Below are 8,180 nucleotides of genomic sequence, written 5' to 3' on the forward strand. Positions count from 1 at the left end.
TTTAAAATTCATTTTCCAACTGCAAGAGAAAGAAAATTGATTTTGAGGATTTTCCTGAATCCAAAATGTTAGTTATTTTTAACAAAAAAATTTTTGACAAATGATGAATGGATGATTACATGATGATAGATAAATAGACAGATTCATAGATTGTTGTTATAGTATACTAATGTAAACTTTAGACAATGATCTCATCATAAGCAAAGGTGAGCCTAAGTCTAAAAGTCAGAGGATTCTTGGGTCAGAAAGTTGATCAACTAGATATAACCAATCAAATAACAGAAACCAGCTATGATGCCTACAGCACCTATGCTACCATGACCGCAGTGGGACTAGATCCTGGAGAGAAGGTAATGCTGACTTTTAATGACCTACAGTAAGAGGTTTCATTAAGGGAAGGGATCATTGCGTGAATTCCCTTCATAATAAACCTAGTTACTTCTTGGGTTCCATTTAGGAGGTAACGTTATCCCAATATGTTAACATGATCCATTAGACCCTACATCTGATTTGGTTGATCTGGCTGACTAGATGGTTGTCTTCTTCCTCCTTCGTTATTCCATGAGTTTTCCCCTGTGCACACTGAGTGCTCAACTGAGGAGGACAACCTTTTCAGACAGGACTGACTGTTCTTTACAGTCAAGGATATAGGAATTGGGGGCTTCCCTCCAAATCAGCTCTTAAGTTCCATTTGTAGGAACTATATGTGAAGGCATGCTTGAAAGCTTCAGTTACAATTACTTCATTCCTTTAAAATGATGGATTCGATAGTTTATTTTTGGCATTTCCCTACCCCTCTCTGGCAGGCCAAATAATGGCCTCCCAAAGATGCCCTCACTCTAATCCCTAGGAACTATGAATAAGTTACCTTACATGGCCAAAGGGACTTTGTAGATGTGATTAAGGTTATAGATCATGAGATAATCTTAAAATTACCCTAGATTCTGAGTGGGTCCAATTTAATCAAATGAGGACAGTGGTCCCCCACCATTTCTCTATGGGGGATATGTTCTAAGACCCCCCAGTGGATGCCTGAAACTGCAGATAGTACTGAACCCTATACATACTATGTTTTGTCCTAGAGATACATACCTGTGATAAAGTTTAATTTACATATTAGGCACAGTAAGAGAGTAACAGCAATAACTAATAACAAAATAGAACAATTATAACAATATATTGTAATAAAAGTTATGAAAATGTGGTGTCTCTCTCTCAAAATATCTTGTTCAAATTTAATGCCTTTTCCACCTTAACTAGGCACTTATCACGACTGTGGCCGTAACTTCTGCAGTTTGAGGTTCAACAGCAAAATTAGCACAAATTTCTTTTTCCTTCTTCTCAATTTCATAGATAGAAGATTCGTTTTTACCATAGATCTTAGCAACCTCAGCATATAATTTTTTCTTTCCTTATTAAGTTGAGAGATTTCACCTGTAAAGGAAGCACTTTACAGCTTCTCTTTGGCATATCCGAATTGCCAGCATCACTACTCTTGACCTTTGGGGCAATTACTAAGCAAAATAAAAGTGACTTGAACACAAGCACTGAGATACTGCGACAGTCAATCTGATAACCACAACAGTGGATCAGATAACCTAGACAGCTACTAAGTGACTTTCAGGATATACTGGACATAGGGATGATTCAGGTCCTGGGCAGGACAGAACTGGACAGCTCGAGATTACATCATGTTACTTAGAATGGTGTGCAATTTAAAACTTATGAATTGTTTATTTCTGGAATTTTCAATTTAATATTTTTCACTGTGCATGACCTCGGGTAACAGAGCCATGAAAAGCGGAACTGCAGATAAGGGGGGACTGCTGTACTTAAAAACAAAGACTCTTTGCCAGCTGTGGTCAGAGAAATCCAATGGAAGAAGAGGCAGCAAAGATTCAAAACAAGACAGGGACCTGTCCCACTGCTGATGTCTTTGAAGATGAAAGAGGCCATGAGAGAGCAAATCCAGGCAGCCTCCAAAAGCTGAGAGTGACCATGACCTAGAGCCAGCAAGGCAATGAGGACCTCAGTCCTACGAATACAACTTGTGAATTCTGCCAACACCTGCATGAGCAAGGAAACAGACTCTTCCCAGGAGCCTTAAGAAAGAATGCATCCCTGCAGACACCTTGATTTTAGCCTGGTGAGACCCATTTCAGACTTATGATCCACAGAACTATGAAATAATATATTTTATTTGTGTTCCTGGAAGCCACTAGATTTATGGTAATTTGTTACAGCAGCACTAGGAAACTAACCCAGCCTCCTGTTCTCATGTCTCTCATTACCCACTTTATGCTTTACTCTGTACTGACTCTACCCAGGTATTCCAGTGCCTTCCTGGGTTCTTGTGATGGTCTAGGGAGCCCCACTACCCAGGTGAACAACAGGGCTGAGCGAGGCCCATCCAAGTCCCTTATAAGTTCCATTTGGGATTGATAGGGATGCTGGGAGAGTGAGTATGTTTCTCCTCTTGAGATGACAAACCAAAACAGAGGCCATGTAAACCGGGAGATCTCATAAGAATAACTCCAAAGGCAAAAAAGGCTAAGAGATTCTGAAAGCACAGCTCAAGCACCCACATCCAGCTGTACCTGAAAGAAATAACCTCTAGACTTTTTAGTTACCTAATTAAAAAAAAGAGAGAGAGAGAGAGAGAGAAGAGCCTTTTAAGTTTTACTGTGTTCCCTGCCACTACAAGAGGCCTGGTTGATAAAAGTATGGGTGTCCCTGGATTGCTCAATGAACTGATCATGATGGCCTCAGGCACAACACATAATGCCTGGAACATAATACGCCTCAAATTACTAGTTTTATTTTTCAATCCTTCCCAAGGAAAACCTCACACTTTAGATGTGTCCTCCCCACTCCAGTCTCCAATCTCAAACTCTTAGGACTCTAAAAGGAGACATGTAAGCCATAGAAAATCTTACTCAAGATGATAATGTTGATTAATGTGCTCATGAATTAACCTTTTTCATTGAAACTGAAACTAAGCAGGACCCTGTGGGGCTCCTGGGCACAAAGACTTTCCATGTCCCCTGTTTCTTGTTTGTAGGGAATAGACTCCAGCCTCCATAACCTTCCCTGAGTTCCAAAGGGCAGATTCGAACAGTTGCTAATCAGGGAAGGGAGGGATGCAGAGACAAGGGAGGAGCAGTCAAGAAGCAATAGTGCAGCCTTGGGGCAGGGTCCTGCTTCCACCTCAAGGGATACACATAACACTATCTTTGACCTCTTCTACAGAACTAAAACCCTCAACAAATGGAGGATAAACTACTTGACGAAGCAGTCCTCATTCCAGAGAGAAGGCTACGGTTTGATAGCCTGGAGAACCAGAGAAGCTCATCAGGAGACCACCTGAGGCCCGATGAAAGGACTGCAGGCCCTGCACACACCCTGATCCTTATTAGCAACTCCACCCTTGAACTATTGCTATAAAACTCTACACCAAATCCTCCTGGGTTGGGACACACAGTTTTGAGGGGCACGAGCCTGCTGTGTCCCCCTTTGCCTGGCAAAACAATAAAGCTATTCTTTTCTACTTCACCCAAAACTCCGTCTCTGAGATTCGATTTGGCACCAGTGCAAAGAGGCTGAGTTTTCAGCATCAAAACTACTAGAGACTAAAATTTGGAAGGTACTTTAGCTCCCAAGAGTGTATAGCGAATTTCAGGCACTGTGATATGGATATGGAGAAAACATTTTGGACTGGGTATCCTTTCCCTGGTACCCCTTAAATTCTATCTCAAAGGATTATCACTCCATTACATCTGTACCTTAAGAACAACCAAAAACCTCTTAACTATAACTGGAAAAGGTTTTACTTAGGTTTGTTATTCTGCACTGTTTGCAGAACCTATTTGTTTTCCTGTCTATTTGTCACACTACATACCCTAGAGACAAAGGCCTTATGAGAGAAGGAACCATATTTTTATTTTCCAAATCAAGAAATGGCTACTTTTAAACAGCAACATTAGTATTCTAACTTGGTATTGGCTTGAGATTAGGCCTATCCCTTTTTGGCATGTGTTTATATTGAAAAACGAACATGCATTATTTGGAGACACACTGGTAGTTTTCTTAATTATGTCACATGCCTGGATTTGGCTGTAACAAGTTTATGCTCTGAATTATTTGTCTCTTGGCAGGTATTTAGTTTGTGGAATTTGATTAAGTAGTATCTCAAGATTTTAGAGCTTGTCTTTCCTGCCCGCATGTGAATGAAATATTAAAAGTCTCTGACCTTACACTCTGTATACAGAAGACTCTTGATAAAAACCTCAGGATTGAATTGAAGAGGATTCTGGGTAAATTCATTCCCTCTGGGGTCCCACCCTACTCGCTTATTTGGGGCGTGGTGCTCTTTCTCCTGGCAAGCTCATCCTCAGGGCTCTAAACTGGCTAATGCTGTAAGTTATTCCATTACGCACATATTATGTTGGATGCTATCCCCACAGAATAACCAAGCCCAATTAACAGGTTGTTCTTCTTACAGAGCTGTGAAATCCCCTGGGTGTTCCTAAGGGCTTTTTGGTTTCTGGAAGTGTGGCAGAAAGAACGGAGTGGGAAGCTTATAAGGTGCTGTCAGAGCCCGTTATTTCCTGTGAAAGAGCAGTGCATATGTAAGTAGTAACAGGGCTTTGCAATCAAGAGTCAGAACTGGGAACCAAACTGGCAGTTCATTACTTTCAGCACCTTTCAGCTTGATTGACATATGTGGTAAACAGTCATTTTCAGTAAGAGAAATGTGGGTTTGTATCCATTAGAGAAATGGATCGGCTGAGTTACAGAGCACTGTAAGGTGTTTTTGCCTGAGGTTAGATATTACAGAAAGCCAGAAGGATTCCACAGAGCTTGGGAACAAAAATACTAGAAGACATACATTTGTCACGTAATGATTGGTCTTTCTTAGAAATACTCACTAAATTTTCAAAAGCCAGTATAAAGTGGGGATAGGTTACAAGTTACTTAAATGAGCCATCCGATGAACAACTGGAGAAAATATGAACTATGTGGGGAGCAGGGGAACTAACATTCACAGCATCCAAATTAATTTAAAGGAAGGGCAAACCTCTGGGATCAAATAGAACAAATGTTTTATTAAGGATGCAGATAAAAGAAACACTGGCATGAAGGAAAGTGTGATGATTAATTTTATGCATCAATTTGAGTGGACCATTGGATGCCTAGATTACACATTGCTTCTGGCTATGTCTGTGAGGTGTTTCCAAATGAGATTAGCGTTTGAACTGGTAGGCTCGGGTCTGAATAGAACAAAAGGTGGAGCAAGGAGGAATTTGCCCCTTTTTTCCTGCCTCACTGCTTGAACTAGAGCGCCTCATCTCATCTCCTACCGTTGTACTGGGATTTACGCCATTGGCTTCCCTAGTTCCCAGGCCTTTGGACTCGACTGAATTATACCACCAGCTTTCCTGGATCTCCAACTTGCAGAGGGTAGCTTGTGGGGCTTCTCAGCCTCCATGACTGTATAATCCAATTCCTCATAATAAATCTCTCTCCTCTCTCTCTCTCTCTCCATCTATATCTATATCCTATTGGTTCTGTTTCTCCGGAGAACCCTAATACAGAAGGCATATTAAAATCTTGCGTTTGAAGATTCGTTGTTCCCTAGAGTTGCTCTGGTAGTGAAGATTGGAAAAAAAAGTCAGATATTAAAACAAAGGAAAAGTTTCATTAGTATCACCAGCAATCAACTGCTAAACATAAAGTGGCCAAGAAAGCACATTAGAAGCAGGTTCAAGAGCTCAGGGAAGCCTCTCTACTCTGTGAGATTCCTTGAGCACAACTCTAGACCATGGGCTTCAGCTGGAAGTCTGGAAGCACCGGGTTAATCAAGAAGGTCAAATATAAGGATCAAAGGGATGCACAATTCTTATCCCTGCCAGATAACCATGGAATAAGGGCAAGCAGAGCTATAGGCATGCCAACTGCGCAAGCAGCGGTCAGAGGGAAGGGAGGGGCATTTCTGGATCAAACGTATTAAGCAAGCCCCAAGGAAAAGAGACAGCGCTGCAATGACAGCCCTGCAAAGGATGCGAACTGGTAGAAACCAAAGGAGAAAAAGCAGGAAAAGGCAGTGATCCTGTGTTGGTCTTTTCAGTTACTCTTTGATATACTGTCAGCTACTTAATCTGCTCTTCCTCCTTTTTTAAGTGAAAGATAATATAAAAGCAATAAAACCATTGTATTTAATTTTTAATTAACAGAAAATCATTGTATTTAGACATTTATAAAAAATATAGGACAGAAATCACTGAGTGTTGCTTAAAATAACTATTAAAAACATTATTTTAGAGAGGTATGCAAACGGAATTGTTAAACTCTGAAAGACAAAGTACACTGTACACAAATAATTGAGAAGAAGCAACTTGATTAGATGATACAGTTGAAGGGATTAAATGACAGAATGCTCCTTCCAGATTCTTGTAGAATGGTAAGATCAGTATAGTGCCTTTATCCATAGTAGGACCACATATTTTAAGTACCTTTAAAAAACAACCGTGCTGAACATACAATGCATAGACTACCTAGAATAGGTGTGAAAAAAAGAAAACTGAAATGAGTAGAACATGGAAAAATCCCACATTTTGTTCCACGTGAGATAAATTTCTTCTTATACCCATTAGAACTATCTATGAAAATCAAGCCATAACTTGAGTTCATTTTCCTCACGATATCCTAACAATTACCAGGATGTCCACTTTCACCAAATATAATTTATTCTGTATTTAATTCTGAATAACATTGGGCTGGGCATTATTTCAAACAAGGCAAATAGGAACAATTCATACATTTTAGAAACTTATAGGTTAATATGGACAGTGGTAAACACACACGTGTAAAAAACATACGAGCATAAAACACACCTACTAGTAAATATCTAAGCAACATGAGTATATACTAAACTTAATTATTTCTAGTGCTTTTAGCCCAATATAATTGAAAGGATGGCTAAAGCCACCTGGTTGGCTGAAACACAAATGCTCCTCAGAAGCCTACAGCTTCGGTTTGAGGGGAAGGGGAAAAAGCCTTTGGCCTGTGCAGGGTGGGAGATGGGAACAGAGTTTACACAAAGCTGAGTCTACAAATAGCAAAGAGATCTTCTCTTCAGACATACACAGATGAAATTATGTGAGGACTGGAATTTTCTTCAGAATAATCCACCAGTGAGGGGAATGAATAGGGATTACTGATGAAACAAGAATGGCCATGAGTCAATAACTGCTGAACCTGGGTTATGGCTCCATGAGGGTTTATTATACTATTTTCTCTACTTTTGCATATGTTTGAAATTTTCTAAAATGAAAAGCTATTTTTTTTAAAGAACCACAGGATTAAAAGAAAAACCATAAATTATAGAAAGAAACTTGAAACAAAACCGACAAAAGAATCCAAAATGTTTTAAGAACTCCTATAAATCAATAAAACAAAGACAAAGAAATCAACTGAAAAATGGAAAAGCCATCAATGAGCATTCTATGAAGGGACAAAAAATGGCCAGCAAAATATCAAAAGATGTTTGGTCTCATTAAGTAAGCAGGAAAATGCAAATTAAAACCACAATGAGATATTTCCTACATCATGATAGACTAGGTTATATTGTTGCTGCCAACACCCAAGAATCTTATACTAACAAAATTTTATGTCTCACACTAACTAGCCATTGTAGGTCAGTTGGGAGGCTCTATTCATCATAGTCACTCATGTTCCCAAGGTCATACAGCAGTCACTTCCTGAATGTTGTAGGTCTCCTTTCCAGAGGGAAGAGAGTCAGGGAGGTATTTGCATCAGCAAGTAATTGCTTCAGCCTGGAAGCAGCACACATCTTTTCATAACTCATTAGTCAGTACAAGTCACATGAACTCACCCAACCACAAGGGGTCAGGAAGTGTAATTCCTCCTTCTTTGTGCTTGGAAAGGGGGATAACTGGAAATGTGGTTATAGCAGCACTATTGGTAAGCAAATAAAAATCAAACTGGAAATAGCTTTCACATGCAGAAACAGCAAAATAGATAATTTTGGGAATACTTATTTATGAGATACCATTCAGTACAGAAAATGAATGAACAAAAGATATACACTTTTATTCAGTTCAATTTCAAAAACATCATATTGAGTGAAAAATATATGTCAAGAACTGTGGTGTTTTGGG

Source organism: Balaenoptera ricei, chromosome 9, assembly GCF_028023285.1.
Source record: "Balaenoptera ricei isolate mBalRic1 chromosome 9, mBalRic1.hap2, whole genome shotgun sequence".
NCBI lineage: Eukaryota > Metazoa > Chordata > Mammalia > Artiodactyla > Balaenopteridae > Balaenoptera > Balaenoptera ricei.